The following is a 26,798-nucleotide window of genomic DNA, read 5'->3' on the forward strand; positions in this document are numbered from 1 at the left end:
AAAGGAATGGAACCAGGCCTATAGATCAATATAATAATAATCATCAGTGCTAACTGTTTAAAATTATTGTGTTATAGAGCTGAATCTAAAGAAATAAAGCATATCTCTACAAGTGTCTAGCCTTGAAGAGACTTGATACCCAAGGGGGGTCCCCACCTGCTTGGAGGAGAAGATGATGGGGGAGAGAAGATGTATTTGGGAGGAGTTGACTGGGTGGGAGACAGTGAGTGAGATATAAAGGGATTAAGTAAAAAAATAAAAAAAATGAAAAAATCTCTACTCTAAGACATGTACACAGATGTTCATGGAAGCAATATTCATATTAGCCCCAAAGTAGAAGCAGCCTAGATATTCATCCATTGATAAAGTGGCTACCCACACAACAACACAGACACGGAATACAGACAAGGAAGGAACTTAGGAACTTACACATGCTAAATCATGGGTGAAACTTATGGAGGGAAAAGGCCAGCCATGACACCATTTGCTTGTATGGAATATTCAGAATAGAAAAGGGAAACACAATGTAGTTGACTATAACTCCAGCAAATGACTATTGACAGGTGCAAATGCTTGATATTTTTGCTTGTTTTAGTTTTGTGGGGTGCGGAAAAGTGTTATCAAATTGGATGATTGTGGTGATTGCACAAGAATGAAGAATGCTACTATGAAGCTGCACACTTTGCCAACACCAGTGCTGTCTGACTGACAGACTGTGTGCTAGATGCTGAAAGTCTGGCAGTTTCTTTTCAGAATAGTTACACTGTGCCCCAGACACAGGAAATGTTCCATTCATGCACTCCTGTATAGCAGTTGAATAATCTAGAAACCAATTTGGTCTTCCTTGAATGCCTAGAAGGGGAGAGAGGAACTCGGCAGGGCCCTCCCAAGTCTGATCACTGTTTTCCCCCATGATGTAAAATTTGCACCTTGATACCCAAAATATCCAGCTTCATTCACGTCAGAACTATAGGTCCTGCTGCACTTGTCACAGGTTTATTTTGAAACATGAAGTGAGCAGTGACTCAGCTGTTTTAGAGCAGCCGAACACTGAGGCTGAGGCTTATAGGAAACACCTAACTGCTGCTTAAATGGCAACAGGAATTTCAAGAAGAAAATAGAGACACAAGAGTATGAAGGTTGTATCCTCTAGGAGCAGAATACTCATTCAGCTGTTGGTACTGACTATACATATAAGATTCTGCATCAGCCACAAAATGATTTCCATGCTGTGGTGGCTTCTTGAACATCTTTTTCATTCATAAATATGATCTGATGTTAAGGATGGTTATGATGAAGTTTCTTGCTTCTTTCTCTACATATATATGTGCAGGCTTTAGAATAAGGATTTATGGTAAAAGTGAGATAGAACGATGCTCCAGGACCTGGAAACCTTCCTGTTTCCTTGCTTTCCATTCTAGTGCAATAAACCCTCTACTCGTCTGTTCATCTGTTCATCCATTGGATTTTGAGCCCCTGGAGAGAAATAATCCTTTCTTTTAAAGCAAAAAGAATTATCATAAATGATAAAACTGTTTAAAAAATGGGTTATGCTATGACAAGGTTAGTACCTTGCTAATCATTTTACCTGTGCAAAGGAACATGTATAATAACAAACATTTTCCTATTTGTTATAGAAAGAGAACTTTCTTTGGAGCTGTTGACAGTTTGCATTTAAGACAGGGTAGTTGAAAGTAAAATGAGAGGAACGGTTCCAAAGTCTTAGAAGACCTTGGTGTTTCCCTTTTTAGATCTCTTCTCCATAGTATGACAAATAGTCACACTCAGTAATAAATGTACAGCAAAAAAATGAATGGCTTAATGACTCACTCCCTCTCTGGTATTTAAATCCTTTTTTATTTTTAAACAAGCAAGCAGAAGGCGTCCAGGCTCTCATTGACCTCTTTTCACTCTCCACCCTCTTTCTTATAAACTTTTCCAGCGCCATTTATGCTCCCGCACTTCCATCACCACCTCTCCAGCAGCTCAGCAAAACACTTCTCTCTTCAGGTTCCTGAGCAACTGTCATCTTCAAAGCTCGGATTGTTTAGCTTCTCAGCACCTATTTTTACTCTCTCCCATTCCTTCCTCTTCAAACCCGTCCTTTCAAAACATTCCTGCCTTCCTTGTCACAGGTCTTACCACCTTCACAAGGTTGTCCTGCCCATACTGAGCAATGAAGACCCCAACACCTCAGATTATTTGGTGTGTGTCCACAGCCCCAGGTCCCTTGCGCATGTCAGTGGGTCTTGTTCCACAACAGACTTAATCTTTTACGACTTTGAGTCAACACAAGGAACTTCACTCACATCTCTACATAGATGATTGTCTCCCAGCCTCACCCTGTCTCTCAAACAAAATGAACAAACGTGTTCATTTCTAGCTTCTGCTGATAATGTGTACTTCCCACATCTTTCCCCACAGCTACCCCATTTCATTTCTACTTTCATTCACATTTATTGTTGTGTTTTCCAAATTACAGTGGCAACAGTCTTAAACAAACAAACACACAAAAGCACTAGCAAACAGAAAACATCTTGTCGGGAACCAACCCTCTTCTCCATCCTATAACACATGTTCAAATGCTTCCATGGGTTTGCGATGATTCTTAAGAGATGTCCACATATTTACAGTGTTCGACAACCTCCCTGACTCTGTTGCACACTAGCCGTTGTTTTGATTCTTTGAATACTTCATGTTGCCTTCAATCAAGGTTATTGAGAAGGCTTGTCATCTTGGAGAACAGTTCTCCCTCACTTGTGTACTTCTCCTTGTACATAGGTAGGTATACTCTGTAACTCTGCTTGGCAACAAATCACTAGAAAACAGAGGTTTGATGGCCTACATGCACAACTTAGTTAGCTTGTCATTCCTACAGGTCAGGGGTTCTCTGGGTCTGCTTCTTAGAGTCTCACTAGATAGAAATCATGTGCAAACTCACCTGAGGCTTAAAACACTATTCCAGCTTCCTTTGGGATGTTGGAAGAATTCATTTCCTGACGGTCTGGGACTAAAGTATTTGTTTCCTTTCTGGTTGCCATTAATACATGAGGAGATTAAGCAAAATCATGCATCATGATGCACTCGTACAGATGAATAATAATGACAAAATGAAACTTAATCAAACCACCCTACATGAAAATTATAGACAAAATAATATGAATTTTGGCATTTACATTGGGTGGGATGAAGTAATATCCTTTTCTTACTGCATAGCTCATGGCTGATACACCCTCAGATGAAAGATAAATTAACAAGAGAGAAGTCTTGGAAAGTATTATTAGGTTTTACATAGAATGGAATCCTCCAGTATTAGGAATCAGAAATGATTCATGTTTTTATGATAAGTTTGACAGAATAGGCAGCCAAGTAGAACTGTGACAGGACAAAAAGGGTATGATGTAGTGGTGATGATGTAGAGAATCTTCCATGCTTGTTGGGATTTTCTCAACATCTCTGCATCTCTGAGGTCCAGGGTGTTTCTTTCCTCAAGATAAGAAGACAAGGAAGATTCGTCTGGGATGAAGATCTGACCACCTTCACAAGGGTCATCATGAGGATCTAAGGATCTGAGGATCTGAGGATCTGAGAAAAACCAAGTTCTATCTGGTGAAGGGAAGATGAAAGTGACTTGCCTGCTCCTTGTGTTCTTCAATACCAGCATGTCATGTTGTAGAACAGTGGTTAAGGCTGCAGCCCTTCAATACACTTCCTCATGTCCTGGTAACCACACAGTCATAAAATTATTTTTATTGCTACTTCATAACTGCCATTTTCTTGCAGTCAGGAATTGTAAATATTTTGGGAGATAGAGGGTTGCCAAGGGTGTCATGACCCACAGGTTGAGAAGCACTGTCGTAAGAGTAGGGTTTCCTGTACCCTGCCAGCACAAACTAGTAGAAGAGGTCATATCGTGTGAAGAGGCAGATCAGTGGTTACTGGGAATTGGGCAAGAAGAGGAAGTTTGAAGGGCCCTGAAGACTGGTATGAAGAATCTTTGAGAAGCAACAGGAGAGTCAATGATCAAACTGTAAGTTGAAATATTAGTGGTTTAGTGTGTAGCCACTGCAGATCCATGTAAAGCTACAGTGGTGGAGGATACAAACAGAGGAGCCACAACATCCCTTCTGTCCTTTAAACCACAGCCCTCTTTCTCTTGACCTTGGCCAACCCCTCTGGGCTCCTTGTTTAGTATCCGCTTTCCCTCAGTTCTCAGGAAATAGCTATGGCTGTGTGCTTCATCAGACCCCAGCAGGAGCACTGGCAAGTGCAGATTCTGAGGACAATTTGGAGAATTGATGAATATATTTCAAATGTATATGGTGAAACTTGTATCTCAACCAAACTAGCTTTACATAAAGGCCTTTAAACTCAATAGCACTTTGAACCCAAATTAGAGTATACTGCAACATGTTGCTAAAGGTAGCCATAGAATATAGCTCAATTTATAAAATTAATTTGATTATCATTAAAAGTATTTTCAAAGTATAGTCAGAATTTCAAAGCATATACCTAACTTATTAATATTTTAATTACAGAGACCAATTGACCAAATGTTAATAGTACTAAATGTAAGGCAAGTTTCCATAGTTCAAGTCTCCCATGTTTTTGTTTTTTTGTTTTTGCCAAGACTTTGTTCCATGTTACAGATAAACACGTACACATGATTTACAGACACCATGGTGTAGTTTCTGTTAGACGTATCTCAGTAGAGAAAATGCCATGTCATTCTCCAAGGTGCACAGAATGATTCCTAATACCTAGCACTTATTAAATCATAGCTATAGCCACGCTCAACTCCAAGTACTACAATTAGAGGGTGATTTCACTCCCCAAATCCAAAAGCAAAATACCTGTATTGAAGAAAACTCCAGTTACTGTCAACCACACAAATGAATGTGCTTGAAAGCCCGCAGCATGCATACAATTAGCTAATAAACTTCAAGTCGATAATTATCTGAAATTAGGAAGGCAGCAAAGAAAGAGAGAAAGGAAAGTACTGCACAGAAACTCCACCTTCTCCCTAAAAGCATGCACCCCAGTGGTGGCAGTCACAACATGTTTGGGAAAACATTATTGGACTTCGCGGAGGTAACAGAATGTGGCTTTCAGGAAGAGGGGAGCTTGAGAGTAAAGTCCTAAGAACATTGCGGTAATTGTGTTCAACACCAGGGGAAAGAAGTAAAACAGCAAGGTGTTGAAAAATAATACATTTTAATGGAAAGGAACATAAAACAAACTTCACAATGGTGCTCTTTAAATGCATTCGTAGCTGTTCATTTTGAAAAGGTAAAGTGGACTGTTCATAACATGCAGAAGTAGAAAATGGTAAGAGGGACTATTTTTGGATACCAGAAAGTGTGGTACTAAATCTTAAAGTCACGGCTACTTAAAATCTTGCCATCTTCCAATTTTAGTTCCATGACCTAGAAAACATTAGCAACTCGGCACCCATGAGCAGTCGTCTGACAGATCAAGTCAGTAGCTGCACATTTGGACTTCTTAATATGAATAATGAACTCCTATAACTTAAAGGTATCAAACACCGGCAGCTGAAAGATACTCAAAATATGAAATGAATGGATTGAATTATGAAAACCTATAGAATCTCAGAAGAAAATACGCTCTTATCTATTAACATTGAATTTTCATACAAATTATTGGAAATGTGCATCAGAAGATACATACTGAGCTCAAAATGTCACACAGCAGAAAACTTCTACACTTGTGCCTGCTTGTCTTTTAATTTTTGAAATTGTAATTTCTGCCAGGCATGGTGATACACACTTTTCACCCCAGAATTTATGAGCAGAGGCAGGCAGATCTCTTGAGTTCAAGGCCAGGCTGGTCTATAAAATGAGTTCTAGGACACCCAGGGCTTTGTAGAGAGACCCTGCCTCAAAAAGAAAGAAAAAGAAAATAATTACCATATTTCTCCCTTCCCCTTCCTCCTTGCCCACTGTCCTGAAAATTCATGGATTCTTTTCCCATTAGTTGTTATTGCAAACATACATGCATTTATGTATACACATATATTTCTAAATATAGTCTGTCGAGTTTATATAATGTTAGTTGTATGCATGTCTTCAGGGCTATTCATACCAAACAATGAATTGGTTTGTTGTTCTCTGGGAGGACCACCACTCCTGCCCCCTGTTGTACTCAGTTTCCTATAGTTTTTTTTTTTTTATTCAAGGCCTCCTGGGCTTTGCCTGTCCACTTTGTCATGTCTAGTGGTTTCGACCATGTTCAGTTCATGCTTCAACAGTCATGTTGGTGAGTCTCTGTATGTGTAGCTTCTGACATTACCAGGTGACACAATCTCACAGCGAACTCCCTGGTCCTCTGGCTCTTATAGTCTTTCTGCCCCTGCTTCTGCAACACTTTCTGAGCTTTAGGTGCATGAGTTGTTTTGCAGTTTTATCAGTTAGGACTGAGCTCCAATACCCTGCATTTCGATTGGCTGTTTTGCTTGTTTGTTTGGTCTGGGCTGGTTTTTTGTTTCTTTGTTTGTTTCGGGGGTTATTTTGTTTTCTTGGTATTGGTCTCCATCTGTTGCAAAGAGAAGTTGAAGGAAGATAAAAACTAGGCTTATCTGTGGATACAACGGCAAGTGTTTATAGGTTGTTAGGGATTAGGCTAGTTTAATAAAGTAATGGTTGTATATCTTTAATAACCACAATTTCACCAGTGCTGAGTAGTTCGCTAGGTTTCCAGTACCAGACATGGTATCCCTTTTGTTGAGCAGGCATTAGATCCATCTAGAGATATTGGTTATGGCAAAGTATGTGTGCCGACTACTGCACCAGAAGGATGATTGTGCCATCAATTGCTCATTGATGTGGCTCATAGGCATCATGGCTGGATATAACTATTGGTTGCTTCCTTCCGTTAGAAACGTGCATGGTACCCTCTGATACTGTTAATGTCGTTCTTCAGAGAGGGGAGCATTGTGAAAACATTTATGTTGGGCATGTATATGAGAGCGTGTTACCTGCCATACTATGGAGGTCAGAAGACAACTTGTGAGTGTCACTTCTTCCTTACTACCATGTGTGTCCTGGGGACCAAATTCACGTCTTCGGCCTTGGCAGTAAGCATTTTTATCTATGGTGCCATCTCACTGTCCCTCAATTACAAGTTTTTAGGATTATTTGAGGATCTGGAATACAAACTCTTTTATTTTTTAGTGGTTATTTTATTCATTTATTTATACATTTCAATTGTTGTTCCCTCCCCTTCCGGTTTCCCTTCCACAAACCTCTATCCTATTCCCCCTCCTTTTTTCCTGTGGGAGGGTGCTCCCCCACCCACCCACCCACTCCCTGACTCATCGCCCTAGCATCCCCCTATGCTGGGGCATCAAGTCTTCCCAGGACCAAGTGCTTCTTCTCCCATTTATGCCCAACAAGGTCATCCTCTGCTACATATGCAGCTGGAGTCATGGGTCATTCCATGTGTACTCTTTGGTGGATTAGTCCCTGGGAACTCTGGAGTGTCTGGTTGGTTGATATTGTTGTTCTTCCTATGGGGTTGCAAAACCCTTCAGCTCCTTTTAAACAGTGATGCTGAACAAACATGGAAATCAGTGACTTACCTTTGGAAAGCTATTATTTAATTGTACAGCTGTATAATAGATAATACAGCTATCTGTTATATGCAAGATAGTTTTTATTAGTATGCATATGTTGCTGAGGTGCCCTAGTTTGCTTGCTAGTTCTGTGGTAAAACATCATTACTTAATCATGTTGGGAAGGGAAGCATTGGTTTTGGCTTACTCATCTCACAGTCCATTAGGAAAGAAACTCAGGGCAGGAACTCACACAGAAATGTGGAGGCAGAAACTGAGGCAGAGATCAGGGAATAATGCTTCTTACTCATTTGCTTCCCATGGCTTGCTCACCCTCCTTTTTAAAATCAAGCAACCCAGGCCCACATTCCCATAGTGGTAGGGGCACTGCCCATCCTGGGCTGAGCCTTCCTACATAATTCACTAATCCATAAAATGTTTCACAGAGTTGTTTACTGCCAATCTGGTGTGGACCATTTCTCAGTTAATGTTCTCTCTCCCTATATGAGATGAGTGTGCATCAAGTTGGCAAAAAATTTACCTCGCACATTGAGGCTTGAGGCCTTGTACATATTAAACAAATAACTGAGCACTAACCTGCATCTCCAGCCCTTAATGGGATCTTGCTACATAGCTCAAGCTGGTCTTGGACTTGCCTTAAATGCATAACCTATACCTTTCCTATACCTGCCGAGTTCTGGAATTGGAAGTATGTAACCATGCCTGGTCATTAAGCTACTATTTAATTAATTCTACAAAGCTTATGCATGGTATTGACAAGGTTAGACTCTCTGAGAATGTATACTCTCATTAAAATAATTAAGGAAAAATATGCCCTTGACAGTGAGGTTCACTACCCTGCAGCCTCCTAATGAACCTTTCTGGATTTCCTGGTGTATCTTGACCTCTCTCTCTTCTTAGTCTTCATCTTGGTCTCCACCAATACTGTGAAGGAAGGCAATGGTAGGATTCACAAGCCAGTAAGGTTATAAGGAAGAAGAAGTCTTTCAAGCACAAACAGTCTTGAAGTAAGGCTGTGAGTAAACTGAGGCCTCTGCTTTTTCTGAAAAAATGATGACAGCCAGAAAAAAAAATGCCTATTGTATGCTGATCTTAAAACATTGCTGAGACAGCTTTTAAAAATGTAGTGTATTAGTTTAGTGGGGCTCATTTTATTTTACTTATTCATTTTACATCCTGCTCACTGCCCTGTCACTCCCTCCCACAATATTTGCCCCATCCCCCACTCCCTATATGTCCCCACCCTGGCACTTTAAGTCTCTCTGACGCTGGATACTTCTCCCACTGGGGCCAGACAGACAGCCCAGCTGGAAGAACATATCCCACATACCATAACAGTTTTGGGGAGAGCCCCTACTCCAGTTGTTCAGGACCCACAAGCTGCACATCTGCTACATATGTTCTGGGAGGCCACCCCCTTAGTAGAATTGGGGATTTCTAATATATAGCAACATGTCATCTGCAAATAGGGATAGTTTGACTTCCTCTCTTTCTTTCGTATCCCTTTAATTTTCTCCTCTTTTCTTATTGTTTGAGTTAGGACTTCCACCACAATATTTAGAAGGAGTGGGAATAATGGATATTCCTATCTTGTTCCTTACTATAGTGGAATTGCTTCAAGTATTAGAAAAGCTTCTTTTAGTAGTAGATGGTAATTAACACAGAGATTCATAACTGGACAATGTGCAGAAAATAAGAGACTGCAGAGTATTTAGCCCAAAATGGAACATCTATACTATGTCCCCTCATCATAAGGCTCAGGAGCTATTGTAGAAGAAAGAGTAGAAAGACTGTTAAAAGCCAAAGGTGGTGGATAATTACAAATAAATACTGTTTTTAGGACCCAACAAGGCAGTTGCATATGAACTTACAGTTCTAGTAGTAAAAGAAGATGAAGAAGAAGAAGAAGAAGAAGAAGAAGAAGAAGAAGAAGAAGAAGAAGAAGAAGAAGAAGAAGAAGAAGAAGGAGGAAGGGAGGAGGAGGAGGAGGAGGAGGAGGAGGAGGAGGGAGGAGGAGGAGGAGGAGGAGGAGGAGGAGGAGGAGAGAAGGGGGAGGGGAAGGAAAGATGTATGAGACTTTTATAAGATCAAGCCAGACAAAATCCTGAAGAGGGGAGGTAGTCACAGTGTTTCACCCCCAGCTGAGAAGCTATTAGGAATTGATGACTACCGTGTGAAGAAGGTTTAGTTTTTTTAATCAGGGATAGAGTGCCTGAGAAACAACCCACATTCCAGCAGATGATCTTCCACCCATACCAATAGTGGCATCACTGAGTGGGCTCAGTGGCTGTGGTCATATGGAAAAGAATACATGAAATTAAGAAGAAATTGTGGTAGAGAGAGTTAGAGAGGAATTGGGGCAGAGGGAATGGGGGATTGGATTTGATCAAAACATGTATGCATGTGGGAAAATCTCAAACATTAAACAATAAAATAAAAGGCAAAGAACCAAACTCTCAATGAAAATGATCAGAAAAGGAAGTTAGGGTGATGAACGAATCCTTGGTTAAACTCATCTGATTGGTCAATATGGAACACTCACTATAAGTAAGAGATAATGTTTTTTAAGGTAATAAGATCTGTTCCTGTTAACACCTCTAAGAGACAGCCAAACTCACAGTGCCTTTCTATCTTACTTGCTTGTTTTTTACTAATCAGTTAAAAGGACAGGCATGTCATTTCTATTGATGGAGTTTGTAACCACCCTTAAAAGTTTCCGGAAGAGTATTGGCAGTAATAGCAAGAGAATCCCTCAGATGATCGGAGACAAGAAGAAGTGCAGATTTCTTTGGTGGAATAAAGCAGGTACGAAGAAAGAGTATGGATCTTGTCAAAGTTCTGCTCTTCACTCTGGCAGCACTAGTGTTTCAGGAACTGCTCCTAGTACTAAAAGAAATGTTGAGGGAAGCTGTTAATAGAGCAGGAAATCCAGAGATATTCTTACAGGAGATCAGAAGCAGATGTTCAGTCAAAGGGCAGTACAAAAGTATCAGAGGCCCAATGGGCTCATGTCCTGGTATTAACTGCAGGTTTAAAATCATGGACCTAGGCAATAGGCCAACGTGTCTGGGAAAACAAACAGAGCTCTGAGAGCAAGCTGTGTTTGCAAAACAAGACTTGGAAGTGGCTCAGAGTATCTGGGCTTTGTGGTAATCTTTAGGGTGTTCTCTCTGCCACATTCGCCTACTGATGTATCCCTGACAGCTAGATAATGTACAGAAAAACAGTAAGAGCTCATTGTAGTTTTATATATTTTACTCTTCACAAAAGTGTATTGATTTTGAGTTTGCACGCTTCCTAGAAAACCTCCTCTGTAATTTGATTTGGTTGCTATGCCATCCTTGGACAGGTACCACCCTCTAACACTATTTTGCATTCTTGGGTCCACTCTTCTCTAACTTTGATTTATTTCATTATTTTGTTAGAGGAATTCTTCCCTCAATTTTGTTCTTATTGTGGTGATAACACCAGACTAATCAACAATATTTTTCAGCTACTCTTCCTAACCATAAATAATAAATAAATAATATATGCAAAACCTGCAAGTATCTTTGAGTCCCTTCTGCCATATTTGATTGACATTCCATGCCTGTTGTTTGGGAACCCTTCCATCCCCTATGCACTGAGTCCTTAGTAATTACCATCCCAGTCTGATTGTCTGAATAAGATGGTCTTAAATATCTCATAAATAGAATAATGCAGAATTAGTCTTTCTGTGACTGGCTTATTTAAGTTAACAATGTTCTCAAGGCTCATTTGGGCTGATATTTCTGAGAGTATTTCCTTCCTTCATTTCTCAAAGCTGAGCAGCACTGTATTATATATTTAGATCACATATTCTCTATCCATTCATCTGTTGAAGGACATTCAGGCTGTTTACACACTCTAGCTATGGTGAATAATGCCACAATGAAAATAAAAGTTATTTCAGTTCTTCTGGATAAATGCCCAGAAGAGCTGTTGGATTCCATGGTAGTTGTAGTTTTAAGTTTTTAGGAACCTCCACAATATTTTTTATAGCATCCCACCAGCAGTATGCAAAGGCCCACATTTATCCAAATACCACTAGAATTTTTTTGTATTGTTCAAATAACTATTGGTTTGTTTGTTTTCTTTTGTTTTGTTTTAATAAAAACAAGCCTAACAGATAACAGGTCCTGTTGCCACTTTAATTTCCCCAACCTTAATCAGTTATACACAGGGATTTTTTTCAATATACCTTTTGGTCACTTTTATGCTTTCTTAGTTAAAGTGTTTGTTTCTGTCCTTAGGCCATTAGAGACACCAGATTTCAAAACATATAGAGAACTGAGAAAGAAGAAAACTCATACATATATGTGGTCAACTGATCTTTGACAAATTGCCAAGATGGCATGTGGGACAACGGTTGATCTCTTTAACAAGTGGTCAAAAACAGATGCAAGACAATGACATTAAACTCTCACCTCACACCATATAAAAATAACTCCTAGTGACTCATCATTATATCTATAGATCAGAGCATCTCAGAACCCTCATCTGAGAAGCTTCTGTTTACAGGATATAGTACTTAGCACAGAGATCCACAACTGTTTAAATGGCCCGGAATAAGAAACTGTAAAATATTCAGGCCTAAAAGAAACATATATATTCTACTTCTCTCCCAGGGTTCTGGGATCACTGCAAAAGAGGGTACAAAAACAGTATAAGAGCCAGAGATGGTGGATGACTTCAAGGAAACATAGTCTTATAGACAGAACAAGGTAGTATGAAAGTAGGAAAACATATTATGACCTCGTGTACAAAACTCACATGAGCCCAAACGAGACAAGTCCCAGATGGTGAGGAAAGTTGGCCACACAATCTCACCCCTCCCCATGGAGTAAGTAGCAATCGTTACCTACTGGAAGAGCAAGAGGCAGTTTTCTCTAAATATGTATCCATTGATACACACATGTCCCAGTGGAAGACCATACATCCAAGACTATTTGAACAGCATAAATTGGTCTTAATAGGCCTTAAAAATATTGTTCTGATGTTCTCTTGTATGCCAAGAATGATTTCTTTGTCTTCCAAATTAATCTTCCTTCCTATAGTGGTTTGCATCTCTATCTTTCAGGAGGGATTTCCCAAAATTTAGTATAATGATGATTGGGAGACCTAAGTGCCTAGCAGGACTTTGCCTTGGTAAGTGTCACAGAAGGATTCAATAGGTATATGGCCACATCATTAAGAACCCTCAAATTTGTTGAAAATAATTGGTTCTCTCCCTCTGGAATTATTTCATTTGTTTAGGAAATACTCTTCTAGCCCTCTGCCTTGTATATCAAAATGGTCACAAAATTCTTGAAAGTAAGAAGTAGGTATTGTCAGGAGAGTCTCATTTTGGTTCACAAAATTTAGATTACAACTTGCCCCTGTTGTCAAATTATTCCCTTGTATCACAATCCCCATTGCCCTCTGTGGTGAAGAAAGAGTCACCTGGATATGTGCCAATCTCTAAGGAAATTTCCCAAATGCCACCTGTGTCTACCTCCTGCTTCAACAAGCCTTTCCCTAAGCCTGTAGTAAGGACCAGCTGCATTTTCTGTTTATCCTGCCCCTACTTCAAAAACCTACACATGTTTTACATATCTGCTAAGCTTTCATACAGACTGTGGACCTTTATCAAGCTATTGTGAGTTCAATATTAGCACTAATGGAGCAAAGGAAAGGGAATATTTTATTGGGGTGACATTCCATTAGCAAATTCATACAGCTGAAAAAAACGTGACTCATACATACATGCATGATATGAGTGTAGGGTCTAGATATAATGGGAAACCAGACTACCAAAAGATAAAAGTTACTTAGAGAAACTGAACTGTGTAGGATGGTTCATTGGGAACCAGTTATTTGAAATAAACTTGTGTTCATAAACAATTATGTCAGAGGTTATCAGAAGATAGAATGTCTTGTGCCTTTAGAAGACAAAGCCTTTCACATACATGTAGACTTCCCAGATATATCTCATTTCCTGAGCACAGAAGTCACACTGAAATAATTTCATGAGAAAGGTAAGTATGGGACGAGTAAGGGCCGTTCTTTGAAAGCTAACAGGTGCAATAAAATGTCCATTGTAGCTTGAGATATACAGTGATGGTTCAATAATGCTTATTTGATTATGATTAAGGTGAAATGGATGGCAGTTATACTCTGTCCTTTTGTGCAGCGTTTCCTGTTTGTTTGCTTGTTTGCTTTGAGACAGGGTCTCCCTATGTAGCCCAGGCTATCCTGCCTCTGGGTACTGCATGCTGTGCTTAGAGTCATTTGCTGTCAAACTTAGCCCTACCCTGGTTTTTGCAGAACACTAAAACCGACTCACAGTTAGATACATTCCAGTACTAGAAATGGCAAACAATTACAGTATGTTGCTTTCTTTGTGTATTTTTTGTGTTTGTGCTTAGGGGGATTCAGGCAAAAATTCTTTTATGTAAAAACTCATACTTTCTTTTTCGTTCAGGCCAAACAGAAGCTTTTCTCCCAAAATTACAATGATAATTTAGGCAGACATGGTGTAATCACTAAGTTAGCATTTGATGAGAACATTAGGATCAACAACTCAGTCCCCAGGAACAATAAGCGTCAGTTATTTAGGGCCCAGAGTGCAGGTGCTCTGCTTTATCTCAGTTGAAAGGCAGCGGGTTCAGCAATTTAGCGTCTCTCCCCACCACAGCAGGACGCTGATTAGTTTGATACTGAAAAAGAAAATGCCACCTACAGAATAATCAGTTCTATTTCTTTACTGGTGGGCAAGAATGTGCCTGCTACCTCTCCAACGTTTGTGTGTGTGTGGGGGGAGGGGGGACCACATCACTTTCTGCTCTTTGTTCCTACCCCGTCACATGATTCTTTATCTGACAAGAAACAGAGAGCCAGGCAAGTATCCTGCCTCTGGGATGCAGGTTTGCATTGGAGGTTGGAGGTGGGGTCTGCAAGAAAGGACATCAATGAAGGAGGTAGGGCTCCAGCAGCACCCCAGGTGCTTCTCACATTGGAGTTCAATCTGTTAAAAGATCATGTTATTCAGACTCTTTTAGAACTATGCCAAAAACCCAAGGGAAACGACTGATGGGGAGAACTCCTTATTTTGGCTCTTGGTTTCAGAGATCGCACTCCAAGCTTGTAGGAATCCATTGCTTGCGGCCTGAAGTATCGCAGACTGTCAGAGTGCGGAGGGGAGGGTGTGTGGCAGGGCAGGCTGCTCACTTCAAGGCTGACAGGAAATAAAGGATCCATACAGCAGAGGCCAGGAGTAACCTTCCAGAGGCATGTCCACAGTGATACTCATTGTATTGTTAGGCCCTACAGCTTACTTTGACTATTTCCCAACAATGCCATTATACTATGAATCTCTCAAGAATCTAATCAATTCCACCACTCCATGAAAGCTGACCAGCCACCAAGTTCCCCAGTATATATTAACTGGGAGAAGTATTTCATGTCCAAATCACAGCAAAGGAATATCTAGTTTACTTTTTGCACTGCCCCAAACTATTTTTCTTGCAATTTATCTTTTCAAAACATCCATGGGATCATTCAATTTCTCAAAACCAGGCTTGAATGTCACCTCATTTTTAGGATTAAAATCGAAAGTTGTTATCATGGCCCAAAAGACTGTGATCTATCAGCTGATACCGGGCAGCATCATGCCCTACAGCTCCCTGCTGAGTCGTTCTGCTTAGGCCAGCAGCTTCTCTTGATTATGGTGCTTCCTCTCACCATAGCATCCTGCAGAAGCGGATTTCTCACTAGAACACAACCCTGTCCTTTATGCAGTTGGCTCATTTTTTAAGTTCAGACTGGATTTTGCTAATAAACCCTCTGATATTCGCGTGTTATTTTTTCCACTTAGTAAAATTGCTATGATATCAATAATTGGTAGGTAATCATTTTTCCTATTTATCTTTTCAACCTAAATAATTATTCTTTTCTTTCTAATTTCTTTCCTTTTAGTAGTCTAGAAAGGGTTGTGTGTGGACTGATCACATGTGTTCCTTGAAGTCTCAGCAGAAATGTCTTTAGCACTTCATAGTTTCTACTTCCCAAGGGCACAGCCACAGGCTAGGGAGATTGTGCATGGGACTCTTTTGATGCCCTTCCATAGTCTCCTGGAGGGTGTCTCCTCTGCTTGGACTTCACAGTTTAATGGTCTGTTCCTGGGTGTTAATGTTACAAAAGATAGAAAGTAGAAGGTGCCAGTCTGTTAAAGAAAAAAACAAAAAATAAAAGCATTGGTTTCCAAGGTGACACAGCATCCCTTCTTCTGTGTTGGTGATAGAGGTGAGCAAGTTCCCTGGATTGAATGGAAGAGATGTTAATGGTACGCATCTCTCTTTTTGCAGGTAGAAATGGTCAGAGGAGCAACCCACCACTCCTGCTTATCTAACTCACATTTCAAGAGGAGAGCCAGGGCCCATTGCTTTCGCCTCATTTCCCATCCTGTTGGGGTTGTTAAGAATCTCTTGAAGGAGGTGGGGAAAAAATCGCATTGTTAACAACATGAAAATGTGACTTTTATGAAGTTTATCAAGAACTAATAAAATTCATCACCTGAAACAAAATCCTGTGACACCTTTTCTCTTTCTCAGCATCTTACAGGTAATTTGTATTCAATTTGGATTTTTAGAGATACGAGTTTTAAAAAAAATCATGTTGTACTGGCTAGTTTTGTGAGTCAATTTGACATGAGCTGGAGTTACCATAGAAAAGAAGCTTCAGTTGTGGAATTGCTCTCATGAGACCCAGCTGTAAGGCATTTTCTCAGTTAGTGATCAAGTGGGGAGGACCCAGCCCATTGTGAATGGTGCCATCCCTGGGCTCGTGGTCTTGGGTTCTATAAGAAAGTAAGCTGAACAAGCCTGGGGAAGCAAGCCAGTAAGAAACATCCCTCCATGGCCTCTGTATCAGCTCCTGCTTCCTGACCTGCTTGAGTTCCAGTCCTGACTTCCTTTGGTGATGAACATCAATGTGGAAGTGTAAGCTGAATAAACCCTTTCCTCCCCAACTTGCTTCTTGGTCATGATGTTTATGCAGGAATAGGAATCCTGAGTAAGACACATGTAAAGGGGGGAAATTTATAAAATTGATAGCAAAAATATAATAAATTTAAAAAATGATAGGAAGACTAGAAACCCACCTTTAAAAGTCGGCCATGTCAGTGTTTAAGAAGAGTGTAAAAATACAGCAGTCAGAGCTCTGGAGAGAGCATGAGGCCAGGATTGCAGGCCTCAGTGAGGTGGTAAAGGGAACAGACAGGGAATGCTCAAACTCTCTAACGTGGAAGGGATTAAAGACACAAATATGGAGAAGGGTTTGTGATTATTGGACACAGCAAAGATACCTTATATTAAGAAAAAGAATATCGGGGATGGGGCAGTGGCCTATAAAACAACTTACTGCTCTTAAAGAAGACCCAAGTTAAATTCCCAGCACCCATATTGGATGGCTCATAGCCACCTAGAATACCAGCTCCAGGGGATCTGGCACCTTTGGCCTCTGTGGCACCTACACTCAAAGGCACATGCAGCCACAGAGACACAAATGCATGCACATAATAAGAAACAAAATACACTTAACAAAGAATAAAGACTGGCTTAAGATAGAAGTTCCCACAAAGAAAAGTAGGCTACATGGGGGGAGTAGATTGGGAGGCAGCCTAGGACATCAGTATCATGATTGTAATTTCTGTCCATACCAGAAGAGGAATGTGGGGGGTGGGATCTAACATTCACTGAGCAGCAGGACAGAGACAGCAGATATGGAAAGACATGGGGAGGAAACCCTGATGGATCTCTTAGAGCATTGGGTAGCTTTCCGTGAGATACATAAAGAAATAAGGACAAATAACCGGGAGTACAAAGGACTCTGTGTGTACATTTAAGAATTTTGGCATCTCCAGGACATGACATGGCCTGGCACAAGGGAGGCACCCAAGAATAAATGGAGGGACCTTATCTGTGACTACTTTGGGGATATGTTACCTGAAGAGGCCGTCCTCTGTTTCCAGACAGGAACCCCAGTGGAGTGATAGGAACACCAACCCACTCACAAAACTTTCAACCTAAAATTTACTCTGTCTACAGTAATTCAGGCACAAGGGAGGAAGTGGACGCTGAAGGAATGATCCAATGGGCAAGCACCCATCCCTAACATTATTAATGATACTCTGTTTGCAGACAGGAGCACATTGTCCTCTGAGAAGCTCTGCCCAGCAGCTGACTTAGACAGGTAAGACACCCATAGCCAAACAGTGATGGGAGCTTGTGAATTCCTACTGAAGAAGAGCAGAAAGGATTGCAGGGCTTGAAGTAGACATGAACTCCACAGGAAGACCAACAGAGTCAACTAACCTAGACCCCTGAGGCTCTCAGAGACTGTACCACCAGCCAAATAGCATACACAGGCTGGACCTAGGACTTCCTGGTTATATGTAGCAGATGTGCAGCTTGACCTTCATGTGGGTCCTGAACAACTGGAGCTGGAGCTATCCCAAAAGCTGTTGCCCATATGTGAGATATGTTCTACTAGCTGGGCTGCCTTGTCTTGCCTCAGTAGCAGAAGAAGCGCCTAGCCTCTCAGAGACTTGAAGTACAAGTGTTTGGGGGTGGGGGCAGAGATACACAGGGAGCACCCACCTGCCCAGAGGAGAAGGGGATCAGGGAAGAACTGTAGGAGGGAGACAGTAAGTGGGATATAAATTGAATAAGTAAAAGCAAATTAAATTAAAAAAATTGAGCTCACAAGTCTGAAGTCTGCATCATCTCTGTCACATGTCATTTACCAGTCCTGACAGGCCTCAGTCCTGTAGGCTTAACTCCATCAAGCAGGGGGCTATGGAAGGTTTGTGAGTAGGGAACTGGTAAGCTGACAGTTTTCCTTTAAGGATTGATTAGTTATTTGTAGAGCTGGGCATAGATACAAATACCTGTGATCTCAGTAAAGAGGCCAAACCAGGAGTTTAAGGGTAGCCTGGGCTATGTAACAAGTTCAAAGCCTATCTGGACCAGATGATAAGGCACCTGGTCAAAAAGCCAAGATCAGCAGATGTGGCTCAGTGTTATAAGTTAATTAAGCACAGAGCCCTGGGTTTCATCCTTAACAATAGAAAACAAAATAGATTAATAGTTGGGTAGTCAATGAGTTACATAAACACAAAGGAGATGCAGCCCTCCAAATCCTATGCAGGATGAAAATGCTTCTGCATAGGCACAGTGCAAAGGACATGGGGACAGTCCTTACAGAAATCTGACGAAACGACTAAAATATTGACTCTTGTATCTTTCTCCCAGGATGAAAATATCACGTTAGCAGACAGTAGTCTGCCTAAAGCGATATTTCAAATTAGCACTGAAATAGGGAGTAAAATTCTAGTTCTGACTCTTCTTTTATCAATGCAAAACTGTTGTTAAATGTCTCTGAAGTTCTGTATAGTTTGGTACTCAAGAGTTTACGAAGTTATCTGATGAGCCACTGGTGGGATCAGATACACCTTGATGGGAGTGATTCACTTCCTGTCTTTCCTTGTTCTGGTTCTTACAGAAACTGAAACCTTCATTAAAGACCAGCCGTTGCACTAGCAGCCATGTTAATGTACATCACAGAAATAATTAAAATTAAGAGTCTTTCTAGAACCATAGTCCCTGAAGACAATTTTTTATTACTGAAAGAAATATAATAAGCATGCAATTTCTTACACACTACAGTCCCTTCACTTAATAGCAATTTTTAGAAAAGATTTAAGACCCAGGGGACGAGGGGAGGTTAAGTGACTTTTTGAAGAAGATACAACTGATTACTGATTGGCTCAAGGCTAAAATCAACTCTTTCTGCTTTAAGTTCTAGTTTCAAGGATAAGGCTTTTAAAGCTTTGTTCATTTCACTGGGAGTTTAGAACGCCAGATAAAGAACACAGACTCGTTCTTTAGTAACCTTCTAAAGATTACTAAAGTAGGATTTCACTTCTCTACCCATCAGGTAGCTCATTAACAAAATGGACTTCATAAATCTACCTTAGATATTAGTTTTGAAGATTAACTGAAACTATGGTTAAGTAATTCTTATGCTGGCACAAACAATACATAGTCAGTTGGTTCCTGACAAACACCCCAAGAACATGCGTTGAACAGAAGACAAGCTTTTCAGTAAAAGGTGCTAAGAAAATGGGATAGTCACACTCATTGAATAAAGTAAACCCCCTTTACTAGTTATTAAGCAGGTTAAGTCAAAATAAATCAAAGACATGGTACTAGAAGAAAACAGGAAGATGATTCAGGACATTGGAATGAGCAACAGTTTCTTGAAGAAGATTCTCAAAACACAGAAGAGCAAAATATAAATAAAGTAAAAAGCTCCTCAAAGAAAACAACAGTTTGAAGAATGGTGCCCTGGATGGAAGAAAATTTTGCACACTATACATCTGATAAAAAAAAAAAAAAAACTTCCCAAAACTCAATGGAAAAAAGTAAACAATATGATAATAATGGATAATAATAGATATAAATAGACAATTCTGGGGGTGGGGACATACAAACAACCAATGCATATAGGAAAAATCTCAATATCACCAATTATCAAGGAAATTCAAATTAAAGTCTTCAATGAGGTATCGGCTCACCCTGGAAAAATGACTACTATCTAAAAGACTAAAAACTACAAGTGCTGGTAAGGATGAAAAAGAAAAGGAATCATCACACACAGTTAAAGAGAAGTGTGTTAGCACAAACCTTATTCCTCAACAAAAATTTAAAGAATTATCTGTGACCCGCCAACCCTCTGATTAGTATAAAGGGGCAGAAGGTACCCTAGCAAGTTAGGGCCAAGGCTAAGAGATCATGCCACACAACAGATCTAACATAAGAGGTTTATTGGGGAAGTAGGGAAAGCAAAAAGCCATCTTAGAGTGGGGACATGTGTGTATGTGGGGTGTGTGTGTGTGTGTGTGTGTGTGTGTGTGTGTGTGTGTGTGTGCATTGTGTGTGATTAAGGAGAGAGAGAGACAGAGAGAGAGAGACAGAGAGAGAGAGACAGAGAGAGAGAGAGACAGAGGAAGAGGAAGAGGAAGAAGCAGAGGCAGAGGCAGACAGACATACCTGGAGACAGAGAAAACAAAAGACAGGGAGAGTGAAGAAGACAGAAGCAGTGATCTGGGGTGACTGGGGACCTTTTAAAGACTACATGTGTTGCACAGGGAAATAGGCAACTCATAAGAGACACTGGAAATATACTACACCTGGCAGTGGCAGGTAATGACATAGGCTGCTGCGGCTGAGTAGCTGAAAGGCAGGCTGGCAGAGGATCTAATTTACAGCATTCCCCCCTCTATAACATTCCTCACTGAGTATAGGAGCAAGGAAATGAAATCACACCACGAGATATCTGCTCATCACATCATCCTTCACAATAACAAAGATGAAGAAACAATTGAAGCTCTGCCAGCTGGTGATGGACAAAGAGACTGCGACACATGTGTACCATGGTATTCCATTTATCTATGAAAAGAATGAAGTCCTGTCGTTTGCTCCAAGCAGATGGAGCAGGAGATAGCCATTCCAAGTGAGGTAAGCCAGGCACAGGAAACGGGTACCAATATTATACGGAGAATCTGAAAATTTATCATTGCTGCATACCACTGAAACCCTCTGATATGACGTCACCTTGGAAAGAAGGTAATTAATACTCATGGCCAGCCAACAAAATATCTCTGATTCAAACCCACACACTGTGGGCTCTTACATTTATGTCCTTAACCAATATTTAGTATTACCTTTCCTGCTCTGTGAAACATGTTATTGTTCTCACTCTATTTCCAAAGAATCTGCCATTATGCCTCACAATTCCCAAGATTCAACATTGATTCTTCAAAGATAAGCAATACTCACTTCATGAGTGTTGTCATCAGATTCACAGATTTCCCTTTCTCTTCTCTTTTTAGACCCTCACTGTCTTTCTTCATGTGTCAGTCCAATGCACCTGGCCCTTAAATCCTACAACAGTTGTTCTCAACCTTCCTAGTGCTACAGCCCTTTAATACAATTTCTCATGTTGTGATGGCCCCCGACCATACAATTTTTCATTGCTATTTAATAAATGTAATTTTGCTACTGTTGTGAATTGTCAGGCAAATGCCTGATATGTGGAATATCAACCATGCAACTCCCCAAAAGATTAAGACCCACTGGTTGAGAATTGCAAGTCTAGAATCTTATCTGGGTGACAATAGAATGCTCAGCCATTGTGGCTTTAAAAGGAAAGTAACTCTATAGCAGGCACCACTCTAGGATGATGTCATTATGCAGCAAGGCAGGTCCAGGATAAGGTGAAGCCTATCATTGGATGAGAAGGAAGGGTAGGCTTGGGGAGGGGGGATCTAGGAAGGACAGAAGAGGAAGAGAATCAAGATGGAAATGGAGAAAGATGACCCAGATCCAGGTGAATTGCCAAGGTAGTTGAAATGGATTTCTGTAGGCAAATTTATCTTATCTAGGTGGGTGATTTATATCCTTATCAATTGGTTGTTAAGTTTACTGTGTAGATGTATTGTGGATCGAGAATTTCACATATAAATCTGATTGTTGGGTTACAGTTTGTTGAGTCATGATTTTACCAGGTAGCTGGGACCAGGGAGTTCGAGGTTAGCAGAGAGCCACAGGGAGAGATACTAATCTGAGATAAGTTAGAGCTAGTACCAATGGCCAGGGTATGTTTGAGAACCGGTTCCACTGCAACACACCACCACTCGGGCCAGGCTGGCACAGAGAGCAGCCAGTTTCTCTGTAGAGCTCTCAGAGTCCAATGCATCCATGTCCTGGCTGACCTTTGTCTCTGCTTGGGCTTGACCTTCAAGCTTGGGTAGGTTGTGAAGGTTAAATGACATGGAGAGGAGGAAGTTGACAAAGCTCAGGAGAGTGGTATAGAATTCAGTGAAGATCACCATGACCCTGTAGTTCACATCTGCTGGATGATCATGGAAGTGCAATCCATATGATGGGTTGGCCCAGCACCTCAGCCTGATAGGAGATGCCTTTAATGGACAGGAAGACCTTGAGCAGGGCTCGGGCAGTGATGACATAGTGCAGAATGCCACAGTGAGTGGGAGGCACAGCTAAGGTTGATGAGTTCCTGATGGGAATGCAACAGCACAGGAGGAAGGGTGAAGGAAGGAGCTGGAGGCACAGGAAAAGCACACGAAAATCTCCGAGGGCCTGAAGTTCTTCCTGAACCGAGAGGTGCCCCGCGAAGCCTTGGTCTTCATCAGGAGTTTTGGTGGGGATGTATCCTGGGACAAGGCTTTGTGCTTTGAAGCTTATGACATCACAGACTCTTGCATCACCCACCAGATTGTTGACTGACAGACCAGGGCAGCAGCCCTCCCACCCTCCATCACTGGAAGGTATTATGTACAGTCCCAGTGGGTGTTTGTGTGAAAGCCCGGCTCCTCCTCCCTGTGGCAGAGTACTTCGCTGGGGTGCAGCTGCTCCCACACCTTTCACCCTTGATATCTGAGAAGGAAATTACATTCCCCCTGAGAAGCTGAAGCTCCTGCAATGGGGAGAAGACCCAGGCAACTTGGAAGAGGAAGAGGGAAACAAGGATGATGAAGACAATGACAACGGAGGTGACGGTGATGTTGCACTGGAAAATGAGGAGGAAGAGGTCAAAGATGAAAGGGGGGGTGGGGGGTGGGGGTGGGGGTGAGAAGGACGACGACAACAAGGACAACGACGACGAAGACGACGACTACAACCTGTCAGCCTTGGAGCAGCAAAGACTGGAAGGAAAGAAGCCTCAGGTTATGGCCAGCACTATGGAGCTAGGAGACAAACGACGAGGAAGGAAGTGAGGACAAGCGCCTGGCCAGGGTGATGATGAAAAAGCGAGAGAAGTACCTTTACCAAGAGATCATGTTTGGCAAGCGGCACAGAAAGCTGAGAAGCCAACAAGCTAGCAGTGAAGAGGAAAGTCCATGAAGAAGCTATGAGGTCTGAGAAAAAGGCCAAGAGGACAAGGCCTCCAGGCACCCTTCACTGAGATTTGGACTTGGCAGAAGCAAGCCAAGACTCTCATACTCTGGGTGGTGTGTGGCCAGCCCCAGCCTCCCATGTGGTTCATGCCAGTGTCTAGGCAAAGAGGCCTCTACCTGACACAGTCTTAATCCAGGAGTTGGTCTGGCATCCTCATTTTCCTTGGCTTTCCACGGCCTCCTGTATAGTTGGGCCCACCTGTGCTCAGAATGCTATCATTGAGTAAGGAGGGAGGGGTAGCTTTTGTTATTAAATAGTTGGATCTTTGCCAAAAAGTAAAAAAAATAAATAAAAAAGGAAAGTAACTCAAAAACCTGAAGAACTTTGGTTCTAGGTAGAACCTGTGAGTTGACAATTCATTCTCAAGTCATATCCAAACATCCAGGACGGTGCTTTAACACACACACACACACACACACACACACACACACACACACACACACACACACACACACACACACATTAAAACCCAGGAAAGAAATTGTGCTACAATTCGGCAACAAAAAAGATGGTTCCAAACACACTCTGCTTCCTTCAAAGCAGACCCTACACCACCCAATTGATTCTACAAAGGACAAACGTTATACAGCACCCCTGATTCCTTTGGTTTTTACAGTGGAGACCATTTTTTTCCTGCAATCTTGCGTCTCCACTCTTGCTTTTCTTTGACTCCTGTGGCCAGCTGGGATTTATGAAGGACATAATGTTCTGTAGCCTTTCAAACACACAGGTGTATTTATTAGCCTCTTGCACTGCACTTACCAGCCCTTCATTTTTCAGACCTCGGATGGAGCACTTCCACTCTTGGTAGGAGTTCCAAGAAGGTTTCCATAAGGGACCCCTGGAATACTTCAGCAAACACAAATCAGAGTTTCAACAACAGCTAAATTACTTCTTCCCAATGCTAAGGTACTGACATGTACCAAAGAAATGTTTATAATAGCTTTGAGGGCCTGTGCTTCATAAAGGAAAGAGTCATTTCAGCACATGGTTTTCCCCCCATCTATAGTTAAAAGAAAATATACACTTTTGAAATCTGTTAGGAAAAGTGGCCCCTTGCACTTCATCTTATAAGAAAAATTGTAACAAATGCTGATTTGTAGTAAAATACCTAGACAGTAAATCCTACTCACAGGAAGAACAGAACATAAGTGAATTTGCTGTCACGGAATACTTTCATAATTTTTTAAGAAACAGGAACAAATGGAAGATGTTCATAATTTCACAGAAATAAAGATTTCTGGTGCAGGAACATCACATTGTTCCTCTTGTCCAGATGATGACAGATGAACAGTTATGGACTTGAGAAGGTAACTAGCTTATCCATAGCTACCACAACTACTTGGGAACTGAATGGCGTTTTTCCCCAAGATACAAGCACACAAATGAAAAACTTACTGTGTTTTCTTCTTTGGTCACCATTTATAAAGCAACCACCTAGGAGATGTTGCCTCTCTCATTTCTCAGTACCAGGATTTGAACAAGGGCCTCACATACTAGGAAAGCACTCTACCTCAGAGTGAAATCCCCAGCTCATCCTCTTGCCATCACATGGTTGGAAGATCCTTTAAACCTAACCAATGGCTGGTAGGAAGGGCTTAGTCCACCAATACTAGTTGCTGGAAGTCTAGTGGCCAACCTGCCTCGTTACCTTATGAATACAGATCATACACAGTTATATCTTGAGGCGTTCATGTGATATTCATGAGGATATCTCAGCAGTATATCCTGTTGGCATCTGTTGTGCTGGTCTCACTTGCTTCCAAGTAGACATTGCCACTGCTCATGTCATACATGGAAGGCACTTCCAGGAAATATAGAACTACCTTTCTGTCCTGTAGATACCTGTACACTGTGTGTGTGTGTGTGTGTGTGTGTGTGTGTGTGTGTGTGTGTGTGTGTGTATGAATTGGGCACAAGTTGGAGTCATTAGAAGATGAACCCCAATGTGAGAAATTGCTTCCCTCAGATTGGCCTGGAGGCAAATCTGTGGTTAAGTTTTCTTGCTATGGGGGTGGGTGCAGCCCACTGTGGGTGGTACCATCAGGGTAAGTGGTCCTGAGTTGTTTAAAAATGCAGTCTGAGAAGTTCTGCCAACACCTGACTAAGACAGAGGCAGATACTCACAGCCAACCATTGGACTGAGCCCAGGACCCCCAATTGAAGAGGTGGGGGAAGGACTGCAGGATCTGAAGCAGATTGCAGCACCATAGGAAGAACAACGATATCTATTAACCTCCCAGGGACCCCAACCAGAGTATACGTGGACAGATCCATGGCTCCAGCTACATATATAGCAGAGGATGGCCTTATCTAACATCAGTGGGAAGGGAGCCCCTTGGTCCTATAGAGGCTTGATGCCCCAGCATAGGGGGATGTTAGAGCAGTGAGGTGGGAGTAGGTGAGTGGGTGGAGGGCATCTTCATAGAGGCAAAGGGGAAGGGGAATGGGATGGAAGTTGTGGAGGAGAAACTGGGAAGGGGGATATCATTTGAAATGTAAATGAATAAAATGATTAATAAAAAATGTAGTCTAAACAAGCCGCGAGGAGCAAGCTTTTAAGCATCACTCCTCCACGGACTGTTTCAGTTCCTGCCTTGAATTCCTGCCTTGACTTTCTTCCATGGTGGACAGTAAGCTGTAACATGAACTAAATGCTTTCCTACCCAAGTTACTTTAGGTCAAGGGTGTTTCTCAGAATAATAGGAATCAAATTGAGATGGGTGTCCAGCATAGGACTACGGCTTCTGATACATCTACTTGCTTTTCTTTTACACCCCACTGATCAGTTTTTGGGTTTTTTGTTGTTATTGTTGCAATTGTTGTGATTTGATGTTTTATTAGTTTTTGAAGCAGGGTCACTCCGTGTTGACCAAACTACCCCTTAGTCTCACAATTCTTATGCCTTAGCACTTCAGCTATGGGATTACAAGTGTTTACTAGAAGCTTTGATTGCTAACCAGCTTTTCCTGCTTCCCTTTAATATGTCCGATTACGCTGCTGTGACTGCAGCTCAACCATCTATATGATTTCCTCTCATTGACAGGCTTCCTGTCTGTTTTATAATTCCTTCAATTCCAGATTCTTAGGTAAAATAGAGCCAGCCTGGCTAGCCTTAGGTAGGATGTCTACTTCAGCACTGTAGGGAATGCATGAATTTGTGATAC

General features: G+C 41.4%; 1 pseudogene; it reads left to right on the forward strand.

Annotated features, from left to right (window-relative positions):
• The first annotated feature begins 21,019 nt into the window (after window positions 1–21,019).
• LOC116896020 lies at window positions 21,020–23,638 on the forward strand (annotated as a pseudogene).
• The last annotated feature ends 3,160 nt before the right edge of the window (window positions 23,639–26,798 follow it).

This window comes from Rattus rattus, chromosome 3, assembly GCF_011064425.1.
Source record: "Rattus rattus isolate New Zealand chromosome 3, Rrattus_CSIRO_v1, whole genome shotgun sequence".
NCBI classification, from domain to species: domain Eukaryota; kingdom Metazoa; phylum Chordata; class Mammalia; order Rodentia; family Muridae; genus Rattus; species Rattus rattus.